This window comes from Mus musculus, chromosome X, assembly GCF_000001635.26.
Source record: "Mus musculus strain C57BL/6J chromosome X, GRCm38.p6 C57BL/6J".
In the NCBI taxonomy this organism is placed as follows: Eukaryota; Metazoa; Chordata; class Mammalia; order Rodentia; family Muridae; genus Mus; species Mus musculus.
Genome location: NC_000086.7, coordinates 7,475,019 through 7,488,123, shown reverse-complemented (window position 1 = coordinate 7,488,123; position 13,105 = coordinate 7,475,019).

Here is a 13,105-nt window from a genome sequence, read left to right as displayed (position 1 = left end):
TAGAGCATAAACCATTGGTGTTCTGTTCAGGAAAATTTCCCCTGTGTCCTTGAGTTCGAGGCTCTTCCCCACTTTCTCCTCTATTAGTTTCAGTGTCTCTGGTTTTATGCAGCGGTCCTTGATCCACTTGGACTTGAGCTTTGTACAAGGATATAAGAGTGGATCGATTTACATCCTTCTACATGTTGACCTCTAGTTGAACCAGCACTGTTTGTTGAAAATGCTGTCTTTTTCCCACTGAATGGCTTTAGCTCCTTTGTAAAAGATCATTGACCCAAGTGTGGGTTCATTTCTGGGTCTTCAATTCTATTCCATTGATCTACCTGCCTGCCACTGTACCAACACCATGCAGTTTTTATCACAATCGCTCTGTAGTACAGCTTGAGGTCAGGGGTGGTGATTTCACTAGAAGTTCTTTTATTGTTGAGAATAGTTTTTGCTATACTAGGTTTTTTGTTATTCCAGATGAATTTGCAAATTGTTCTTTCTAACTCTGTGAAGAATTGAGTTGGAATTTTGATGGGGATTGCATTGGATCTGTAGATTGCTTTCGGCAAGATGCCCATTTTTACTAGACTAATTCTGCCAATCCATGAGCATGGGAGATCTTTCTGTCTTCTGAGATATTTTCCGATTTCTTTCTTCAGAGACTTGGGGTTCTTGTCATACAGATCTTTCTCTTGGTTAGTTAGAGTCACACCAAGGTATTTTATATTATTTGAAACTATTGTGAAGGTTGTTGTTTCCCTAATTTCTTTCTCAGCCTGTTTATCCTTTGTGTAGAGGAAGGCCACTGATTTGTTTGAGTTAATCTTATATCAGGATCAGATAAATGATCTAAACAGTCCCATATTCCCTAAAGAAATAGAAGCAGTCATTAACAGTCTCCCAACCAAAAAAAAAAAAAAAAAAAAAAAAGCCCAGGACCACATGGGCTTAGTGCAGAGTTCCATGAGACCTTCAGAGAAGACCTACTACCAATGCTCCTTAAATACAAAATACAAAATAAATAGAAACAGAAGGTACTCTACCCAATTCATTCTATGAAGCCACAATTACTCTGATACCTGAACTACATAAAGACCCAACAAGAAAGAGAACTTCAGACCAATTTCCCTTATGAATATTGATGCAAAAATACTCAATAAATTTCTTGTCAACAGAATCCAAGAACACATCAAAATGATCATTCACCATGATCGAATAGGCTTCATCCCAGGGATGCAGGGATGGTTCAGTATATGGAAATCCATCAACATAATCCACTATGTAAACAAACTCAAAGAAAAATCACATGATCATTTCTTTAGATACTGAGAAACATTTGATAAAATCCAACATGATGAAAGTCTTGGAAAGATCTGGAATTCAAGGCCCATACCTAAACATAGTAAAAGCAATATATAGCAGATCAGTAAGTAGCCAGCATCAAACTAAATGGAGAGAAACTTGAAGCAATCCCACTAAAATCAATTACTAGACAAGGTTGCTCACTCTCTCCCTACTTATTCAATATAGTACTTGAAGTCCTAGCAGAGTAATTAGACAATAGGAGACCAAAGGGTACAAATTGGAAAGGAAGAAGTCAAAATATCCCTATTCGCAGATGATAAGTGACCCCAAAAATTCCACTAGAGAACTCCTAAACCTGACAAACAACTTCAGTAAAGTGACTGGATAAGTGTAGCTTCTAACATATACATATGACTAACATTATACAGATGGACCAAATTGTGTTTATGTATTTATATAGTGGTGACTAATGAAAAACAGACCGTAAATCTGAAAGAGAGCAAGGGGGAGTATATGGGATATAAGAGAGGGTCTGCAGGGAGGAAAAGGAAGGGAGAAATAACAAAAAAAGAAAAGAAATAATGGAAGACTTTACATTTCACCCCAGTAAAAAAAAAATCAGTATTTTTTAAAGAAATGTGTGAATAGTTTGTTGTGGTTTGTTTCAAAATATTCAGGGTGGGAGAGTTAATGTGGATAAGAGGACAAATAGGAGTTGATAATGGATAGGTTCAGAAAAGTATATTATGCTAGTGTCTCTATCTTCAGATGTATTTGAAACTTTTCACTAAAAAAGAAAGGGATGATGCTCACACCTGTAGTCCCAGCTCCCAGTTGGGAGATGGAAGCAAGATGATCAGAAGTTCAAGGCCAGCCTTGCTTACGATAAGTTTGAGGCAAATTTAGACTTTGTGGTAACTTGTCTTAAAAAAGGGAAAAAGATGAAAAGGAACATTCTGCTGCACAAGTTCCGTTTTATGGATGCCTTTCGTTTTATTGGTCAGCATCTCAGCAGGCGAGATCTGGAATAGATTATATTGCTAAAGCTAGACCTAGGGTCTACAAGGACTATCATAGATAGTTAGGCACACATAGACACTGGGCACTCTTATCAGTTCTCCTCTAAGCCCTGAAGCAGTACCTGCACAAAGTAATTTGATCTCAGTCGCTTGCTGTGGGGACTACAGTAGAGCTCAGTGGGACAGCACTTGCCTAGCATATGCAAGGGCCTGCGTTCAATCTCCTGCACTGCAAAATGAATTGATTTCTTGCTTCATAGTTTATCTCTCTCCAGGATTAGAAATCTATTCTAGCCACACACGGTGGCACACATTTATAATCCCAACTCTGAGGATACTTAGGCCAGAGGGGTCAGTTCTATACCAGCTTGGACTATATAATAAAACAGTGTCTTAAACAATACCCATAAAACCATTAGTAATACTAAGAAGTGAACTTCAGAGAAACAGCACTGGCCACCTACCTCAAACCTTCATGCCTTGTCACCATCTTACCTTCTTCTCTCTCATCCCTTACTCATTATCCAGTTCTTCTGGCAAGGATGAGTGTCACTAGAGCAAACACAAACTACTTGTTGCAGAGCAGGCATGGTTTCAAATGCATCAGGTCCTGTGAGTCTTCATTCACACTGGCCTTGATTTTAGCAACATTTTAACCTCCATTGAGGCTTTAGACAGTTTATCATTATTTTAGTTACTTTCCTGCTGCTGTGGTAGAACACCATGACCGAAGGCAGCATCAGGAGGGAAGGGTTTATTATATATTATAGCCTACCAGCATTTGTTTTCACTTTTCTATTGTCATGACAAAACATTATGGCCAAGGCAACTTAAAAAAAGTATTTAAATTGGGGACTCATCATATCAGGGGGTTAAAAATCCATCATCATCATGATGTGGAATATGACAACAGGCAGACAGGATGCTAAAAACCTAGAGAACTAGCTGAGAGCTTACATATGATCCACAAGTATGCAGTATGCTAGAGAGACAGACAGAGACAGACAGAGACAGAGAGACAGAGAGAGAGAGAGAATATGAATATGACTGGATTTGGCATGGTCATGTGAAACCTCAAAGCCCATCCCAGGAAACACTCCTTCCAATGAAACCACACCTCCTTATCTTTCCCAAACAGTTCCTCCAACTGGGGACCAAGCATTCAAATATAGGAACCGCTGGGGGGCATTCTCATTCAAACTACCACAGTAACTCAAGATATGAACCTGGAGGCAGAACCAGGGGAAAATAATGCTTAGTGGCTGGCTTCCAAGGGATCACTCAGCTTGTTTCTTTTATAAAAAAGCCAAGGCAGAAGGATTGTGAGTTCAAGGCCAGCCTGGCAATATAGTGAGACCCTACATCAAAATGAAACAAACCAAAGACCCAAGAAATGAGATTTAGTTAACTCAATTATGTTGGAGGCTGAAAGTTCAAGATTTGATGGCTCTATTTGTTTAAACTCTGATGAAGAACTTATGCTGGAGTAAGATCATATTACAACAGTGTTTTGCTACAAATAAATGGCCACAAGCTAGTTCCATATGTTTAAGGGGGGAATGCAGTGAAGATTTTTCTACTACTGAAATTGACTGTAAGGGGCTGGGGTGATAGCTCAGTGGTTAAGAGGCTTTCTGTTATTCCAAAAGACCCAAATTCAGTTCCCAGCACCTACAACGGACAGCTTACTCAGGACCACCAACTCCAGGAGATCTGACATACTCTTCTGGCCTCTTGTGAGAATTCTCATGTCTGTGCATATACCCATACACAATCTGTCTTCTCTCTCTCTCTCTCTTTCTCTCTCTCTCTCTCTCTCTCTCTCTCTCTCTCTCTCTCTCACACACACACACACACACACACACACACATACACACACACACACAATTTTAATTACTTTAAAAGTACTTGCCAGTTGTGGTGATGCACAACGGTAGGATTTGCTGAAGGAAGCAGAGGCAAGAGGATCACAAGTTCGAGGCCAGCCTGGGCTACACATTGAGGAGCCCTGTGAGACCCCCAAGAGCATCCTGCCTCCCTGTAGAAACCATCAGGGGCCCCAAAACAAACCAGCTTGGAGCAGACCTTGGGTGCAAACTCTGCACCCAGCCCCACAATACCCAGAGGTAGCTCCACTACCAGGTGCTCCAATGGGCCCAGGATCAGAAGATCAGAGGTGAGGAGGACACAACATCTGTACCCAACACCAGGAGTAACTGGGACAGGTGGGACCTAGGAACACAGGAACTCCACCAGACCAGTGGCTTGGGTTCCTTCCAGTTGGTCTGGGCCGGTGCCCTGAGCAGACCTTGGGCACAAACTCCACAGCCAGCCCCACAACACCCAGAGGCAGCTCCACTCACAGGCGCTCTAACATGCCCAGGACCAGAGGATCCCAGGAACCCAGGATCTTGGTCACACCAGGATCTCAAGGTCCCAAAGGGAGCTTGGACACACCCAGGATCTTAGGATCACAGGATCCCTGAATCAGGATCACAGAGACAGCTTGACTCAGAGGAGTTCTGACATAACCAGATCACAGGAAGGACAGGTTCCAGTCCGATATAGTCAGGGTAGGGTAGGTAACACTAGAGATAACTAGATGTCAGGAGGCAAGCATAAGAACATAAGTAACAGAAAACAAGGTTACTTGGCATCATCTCACCATAGCAAGTCCTGGATACCCCAACACAGGAGAAAAGCAAGATCTAGATCTAAAATCACTTCTCATGATGATGATAGAGGACATTAAGAAGGACATAAATAACTCCCTTAAAGAAATACAGGAGAACACAGGTAAATAGCTAGAAGCCCTTAAAGAGGAAACACAAAAATCCCTTAAAGAGTTACAGGAAAACACAATCAAACAGGTGAAGGAAAGGAACAAAACCATCCAGGATCTAAAAATGGAACTAGAAAAAATAAAGAAATCACAAAGGGAGACAACCCTGAAGATAGAAAACCTAGGAAAGAGATCAGGAGTCATAGATGCAAGCATTACCACAGAATACAAGAGATAGAAGAGAGAATCTCAGGTGTAGAAGATACCATAGAAAACATTGAAAATGCAAAAAGCAAAAAGCTCCTCACCCCAAACATCCAGGAAATCCAGGACACAATGAGAAGACCAAACCTAAAGATAATAGGTATAGAAGAGAGTGAAGATGCCTAACTCAATGGGCCAGTAAATATCTTCAACAAAATTATAGAAGAAAACTTCCCTAACCTAAAGAAAGAGATGCCCATGAACATACAAGAAGCCTATAGAACTCCAAATAGACTGGATCAGAAAAGAAATTTCTCCTGTCACATAATAATCAAAACACTAAATGCATTATACTTAGAAAGAATATTAAAAGCATTAAGGGAAAAAGGTCAAGTAATATATAAAGGCAGACCTATCTGAATTACACCAGACTTCTCACCAGAGACTATGAAAGCCAGAAGATCCTAGACAGATGTTATACAGACCCTAAGAGAACACAAAAGCCAGCCCAGACTACTATACCCAGCCAAACTCTCAATTACCATAGATGGAAAAACCAAGATATTCCATGACAAAACCAAATTTATACAATATCTTTCCATAAATCCAGACTTACAAAGGATAATAGATGGAAAACACCAACACAAGGAGTGAAACTACATTCTAGAAGAAGCAAGAAAGTAATCTTTCAACAAACCCACACAAATATAATTCCACCTCTAACAAGAAAGTTAATAGGAAGTAACAATCACTTTTTCTTAATATCTCTTAATATGAAAATTAATATTACTAACAAACCCTACTTGATTGAAATTCAAAAATATGAGGAATTAGAAATTTGTCAGCTGTCATCCTGTTGTCTCCTTAATTTAGTAATGGGAAAAACAGGACCAATATTATACAAGCCATATACACTTTCTGCTTGTTTATACATGACAGGATCTTGCTGTGTGCCACATAATGGTCTTGAAATCATGTGTCTCCTATCTCAGTCTCTCTATTAGTAGGATTGTTTATTTGAATTTTTTACACTATCCTATGGTTTTCAGAACAGCTTAAATATTTCAAAAAATTTTATACAGCCAAAAGAAATGTAGGCAATTAACTTGGGAGGTGGCTTGTAAGAGAACAGCAAAGAGTGAGACTGAAGGCTTTGCTTGATATTTATAATTATTGTATCAATTTTAAAGAAGAGAATTTTATAAGTTACTCTTATTCTGAGATGAATGCTTTTCAAAATCATCACAGCCAATGAACCAGAATCTTACCCTCACCTAACTTCTGTGCCACCCTCCAAGCAGAACCATTGTTCATTGAAACAGTTGATGAATGACTTCATGGATAGACCATCTTGATACACACACCATTTCTTAAATGAATGTAACCTGTTCCCTGTGGGCTGAGAATGATGACAATCACTCAAGTCAAAGAGCTTTGACCTTAGCAGGAAATCTATATTCAAAAATTGTGCCTACAATGCATTCCTTAGCTCAGCAGAACTGTAAACTCTTAGCTTATCTACTATGGAGGTAAAATCCTTTGGTGATGTGAGGGACATTCAAGTACAGCCTTATTACAATGAACCCCAATGTTCAAAAACTGTTCTTATTTTGTGTTTGTACCACAGTAAGAGTCAAGATTTTAAGCTCTACTAAGAACAAAACAAACACATGAAAAGACTTTTATCTATTTATATTCATTAAAAACACAATAGTGATATATTATTTTAAAATATCATACAATTAGTTTATTTGGAGTTATTTAAAATTTATATTGAGAAAACGTATGTATTTTCAGTATTGCTGTAGACAAACACCTACATAAGACTGTTCAATTGACTGTTGTTTTATATCAAACAACTTTTATAATACTCATTTTTATTGTTACAATATTTTATAAATTTTAAAGAATATGATAAAAAATAAAAGGTGTTGCAGGGTTTGAAGGGAGTCTCTGGGAGGAGTTGGGGTACAAAAGGGAAAGAAGAATGTGATGTAAGTCTGTTTACTCAAAATATGTTTGTAAATGTTAACAAATTCAGATAAATTGAAATTATGTATCTTTTATCATCACAATGCAATAAAACTTACATCAAAAAAGAATAAAATCCATATTTCTGTGTCTACAAAAAAAAAAAACTTGCAACCCTGACCAACCACCCATCCTAGTTGGAACCCTCTGCCACCCCAGCTGGTCCACTTCAGACAGCCTGGAGAGGTGAATGGTGACCACAATCCATGGAGACCCATTGTCTACCTCTGGCCTTACTCTCTGGCCTGGAAGAGCCATGTAGGATCCCATGGAAACCTTCTGGGTCCCCAAACTAACCAACATGGAATCCTGCCAGACCACCCTGAAACACAGTCTGCAGAGTGGGGCCTGCCTGAGGCACAGCCAACAGAGAAGGGTACCCTGATCTCCACTGGCTGGCTCACAGCTTACCCCACCTTCCAGTGAATTCCCATTGCCATGAGGATTATCCAGCCAACACTGGGAAAGCCCAGATGCCTAATGGATAGCAAAAGAACACAATCAACAAGACCCAGAACAATATGGCACCACTGGAGCCCAACTATCCTGCTACAACAGACCCTGGATTTCCTAATGAAACTGAAGCACAGGAAGAGGATCTTAAATTCAATCTTATAAAGATGACAGAGAACTTAAAAGGGACATGAATGAACTCCCAAAGGAAATACTGGAAAATGCATTCAAAGAGGTAGAAGCATTGAAAGAGGAAGCAAATAGATATAAAGAAATACAGGTAAATTCAATCAAGCAGGTGAAGCATATGAATAAAGCTTCCCAAGACCTGAAAAGGGAAATAGAAGCAATAAAGAAAACACAAACTGAGGCAATCCTGGAGATGGAAAACCTAGGAAAGAAAACAGGAACAACAGATGCAAGCATCACTAACAGAATACAGGAGATGGAAGCGAGAATCTCAGGTGTAGAAGATACTAAAAAAGAAATCAATATATCAGTCAAAGAAAATGCAAAATCTAAAAAGTCCATGACATAAAACATCCAGGAAATCTGGAACACTTAAAAAAAGGACCAAACCTAAGAATAATGGGAATTGAAGAGGAGGAGGAATAGAATGAGAAGATTCCCAGTTTAAAGGCCCAGAAAACACTTTCCAAAAAACCATAGAAGAAAATTTCCCTAATCTACAGAAAGAGATGCCTATAAAGGCACATATAAAGACACAAGAAGCTTACAGAACACCAAACAGACTGAACCAGAAAAGAAAAATCCTCCCATCACATAATAATCACAACACTAAATATTCAGAACAATAAAAGAATTTTAAAAGCAGCAAGGAAAGTAGAAACACACAGTGAGACCAATGCAAGTTCCAAGCCAGCCTAAATATGAGAACCTGTCTAAATAAAGTCCTTATTAGCATCCCAAGGAAAAAAATAGTGTTTAGAAGCCCCCCCAAAAAATGTGGCGCTGATAGCCTAATTCCTTCAAAACTTTTGACTTTGGAGGTGGAGTTAGGTTATGGAGTGGTCTGCCTCCAATGCTTTCAGTAAAGCAAGGAGCATGATCTACACTCTATAGGGAAATTGAAAATATTATACCTGCCCTTTCAAATGCCTTTGCCCTTTTTTATTATTTTTTTCATCTCTGGAGGCAGTGTCATCTTAGAAAAAGAAAACAACAAAATGTGCATACTTATAACATGTTTAGTGTTTGATGCATTTTGTCACATGTAGATACTGAGGAAAACATTACCAAAAGAATAAGAGTGAACATTTTCTTTCAAAAGATAAGGGTTTATTGTTGGTGAGATTGCAAGCTAGTACAACCACTCTGGAAATCAGTATGGCGGTTCCTCAGAAAATTGGACATAGTACTACCTGAGGACCCAGCAATACCTCTCCTGGGCATATACCCAGAAGATGTTCCAACTTGAAATAAGGATACATGCTCCACTATGTTCATAGCAACCTTATTTATAATATCCAGAAGCTGGAAAGAACCCAAATTTCTCTCAACAGAGGAATGGATACAGAAAATGTGGTACATTTACACAATGGAGTACTGCTCAGCTATTAAAAACAATGAATTTATGAAATTCCTAGGCAAATGGATGTATCTGGAGGATATCATCCTGAGTGAGGTAACCCAATCACAAAAGAAGTCACTTGATATGCACTCACTGATAAGTGGATATTAGCCCACAAACTTAGAATACCCAAGGTACAATTTGCAAAACACAAGAAAATCAAGAAGGAAGACCAACGTGTGGATACTTCATTCCTCCTTAGAATAGGGAACAAAATACCCATGAAAGGAGTTACAGAGACAAAGTTTGGAGCTAAAACGAAAGGATTGACCATCCAGAGACTATCCCACCCGGGGATCCATCCCATAACCAGCCACCAAACCCAGACACTATTGCACATGCCAGCAAGATTTTGCTGAAAGGACCCTGATATAGCTCTCTTGTGTGAGGCTATGCCAGTGCCTGGCAAATACAGAAGTGGATGCTCACAGTCATCTATAAGATGGAACACAGGGCCCCCAATGGAGAAACTAGAGAAAGCACCCAAGGAGCTGAAGGGGTCTGCAACCCTATAGGTGGAACAACAATATGAACTAACCAGTAACCCTGGAGCTTGTATCTCTAGCTGCATATGTAGCAGAAGATGGCTCAGTCGGCTATCATTGGGAAGAGAGGCCCCTTGGTCTTGCAAACTTTATATGATCCAGTACAGGGGAATGCCAGGGCCAAGAAGCTGGAGTGGGTGGGTAGGGGAGCAGGGCGGGGGGAGGGTATCGGGAACTTTTAGGATAGCATTTGAAATGTAAATGAAGAAATTATCTAATAAAAAAATTAAAAAATAAAATAAAAAAGTTTAAAAAAAAAGAATATAATGCCTGGCCTTAAAAAAAAAAAATCATGGCATACTAACAGAAGGGAAGAAAGAATTAAAAAAAAAAAAAAAAGCATTACAGGGTTGCCTATAGCCAAAGCATTTTTTTAACTGAGGCCCCTCCTCTCAGAGGACTCTAGCTAGTATCAAGTTGATTTAAAACTATCCAGCTTTAGTTTTAGAACAGAACAAGGTTCAGTTCTCAGCACCCACAAAGCAACTTACTGTTATTTGTAATTCAACTTCAGGAAGGCCAGCACCCTTTTCTAGCCACTGTGGGCACCAGGCTTGTACACCATAATACACATACATACATACATACATACATACATACACACACACATACAGGCAAAACACTTATACACATAAAATACATAGAAATATGTCTTTAAATGAACTCAAAATCTAAGTTATGTAAGGTTTTGCTTCTTTTCGATTTTTTTTTAAATTAGGTATTTTCCTCGTTTACATTTTCAATGCTATCCCAAAAGTCCCCCATACCCACCCCCCCAATCCCCTACCCACCCACTCCCCCTTTTTGGCCCTGGGGTTCCCCTGTACTGGGGTATATAAAGTTTGCAAGTCCAATGGGCCTCTCTTTGCAGTGATGGCTGACAGACCTTGAGCGATACCATGAGGTTATTTGAGATTGTTCTGATTTTATAATGTAAGCATTCATAAACATAAATTTGTCTCTTGGAGCTCTCTTAGCTGTACTTCAGGAGCACATTCTCATTTGATTCTAAATATTTTTTTATTTTCTTTTTGATTCTAAATATTTTAAAGACTTCCCCCGTGATTTCTTCAATGACCCACTCCCTTATTGCTTTATTTCTTTTTCTATTGCAGTGACTTGTAAAACCCAAAAGCTTCCAATACAGGGACAGGAAATACAACCTAGGAGTAGACTACTGAGGATCCCCTATGTAGATTAGTATCGTCATCCCTGTTAGAGCTCTGCTGGACTCCTAGTTATCTTCTGAGTCAACGGACCTCTTTCTACCTGTAAATATGAGCAATTTACAGCATCCAAATGACAGTTTACATTTATTATTTTTAATTAAGTGGTGTGTGTACGTGTGTATGTACATATGTATGCACGCATGCATGTATGTATTATGCATGTATGTATGTATGTATGCATATATATATGGATATGTGAATGCTTGTGTCTGAGGAGGCCAGAGGATGTAGATCCCCCTGGAGCTGTAGTTACAAGCAGCTGTGTGCTGTGTCACATAGGTGACTGAACTTGGATCCTCTAGAAGACATATTCTTAACTCCTGAGCCATCTCTCCAGCTGTCTTTCCTTTTCTTTTCTTTTTTTTTAAATTATTTATTTTTTTTGTTGGTTTTTAAAAATTAGGTATTTTCCTCATTTACATTTCCAATGCTATCCCAAAAGTCCCCCATACCCTCCCCCCCTACTCCCCTACCCACCAACTCCCACTTCTTGGCCCTGGCGTTCCTCTGTACTGAGGCATATAAAGTTTGCAAGACCGATGGGCCTCAAGACCGATGAGCCCTTCCTCTTCCTCCTTGTGCCATGGCATCATTTCAAGCCCATGAGCAACCAGTACTCCTTGCTTTATCCTTACAACCCGAAGCCAAACTGTGTCTCTTCTCGCAGTGAGCTAGCACTGTGTTAACACTGACTAAATCCAAAGCTCGAATTAGTCAGGGAAAGCAGTTTTGGCCATGAATCATTCTTCTGCTTGTAAAGGAACAAAATTTCTGTTCTCTTTACATTTTTTCCCCAGATTTTTTTTGGGGGGTGGGGCTTGTTGTGTTGCCTGGGCTGGTCTGAAACTAATTCCTGGGTTTGTGCCTCAGTCTCCTAAGTAGCACATACCCAGCTCATGTTCATTAAATCTAACAGCCCAGGTAAGGCCCAGTCTGGTGACAGCAAGTGCAGATGTCTCAGCCAAGCAGGATGCCTGGATTGCACAGAGCAGTCACATTCTCCCGTGCTTCTAAATCAAGCCCCACTGCTATGTCTTCATTGAGGTTTTAGGTTATTTGAGATGGAGTCTCACATAGCCCAGGGTCTCATGTAGCCTCAAACTCTCAGTATAGCCAAGGATTACGATCCTCCTACCCTCCAAGTGCTGGGATTGCAAACATGAACCACCATGTTTGGTTTTATACAGTGCTGGGGATCAAACCCAGGCTTCCTGCATGCCAGGCAAGCATTGTATCAAATGACCTAGGCCCCACCCTACCCCAAACCCCTTCACTGGGGTTTCTATCTTTAGACTTAGTCTGCCAGGCATGAAGAAAAGAAAAAGAAAGTAATCTTGGGATAGCTGTGAATATGTAGTGATTCCACAAGAAATCATGAATACATAGCTTGTTTTTATTACCACCAGGTCATCCCCAAAGATGTCTCCGGGTCTTGTGAATGTCATGTTATGTGGAAGCAGAGGTAATTAAGTTGAGATTATTCCAGATTTACAGTGGGCCTGAAACTCAATGAGTGCTACCCTTCTGGGAGAAAGGGAGAAAGGAGAGAGATGTTTGAGACAGAAGAGAATGCCATCAGAAGTGGCAGTGAAGAGTAGAACAGTGTAGCCTCAAGGCCAGGAACATCTGGAGCCACAAGAATCTGCAAGAAGCAGGCTAGGACTTATATTCCTCAAGCCTTAAGAGAGAGCATGGGTCTAGCAACAGCCTTATATTGGAGCTCTGGCCTCCAGTCCTAGGAGAGAATAAGTAGCTATTGTTCTAAATCACATTGTTAGGGTAGCCCCAGGAAACGAATACATGGCCTGGAGAAAGGATGATCATTCATGTACTGGCATGTCCAGAGAAACCAGCATGCATGTTTGCCAGTACATTTCCATCTGGTGTGCTGAGAGGCAGGGGCCCTCCCCAGGAGCCATCTGGTCTCCCTGCCTGGCTCCAGGCAGAGTTGGCACCTA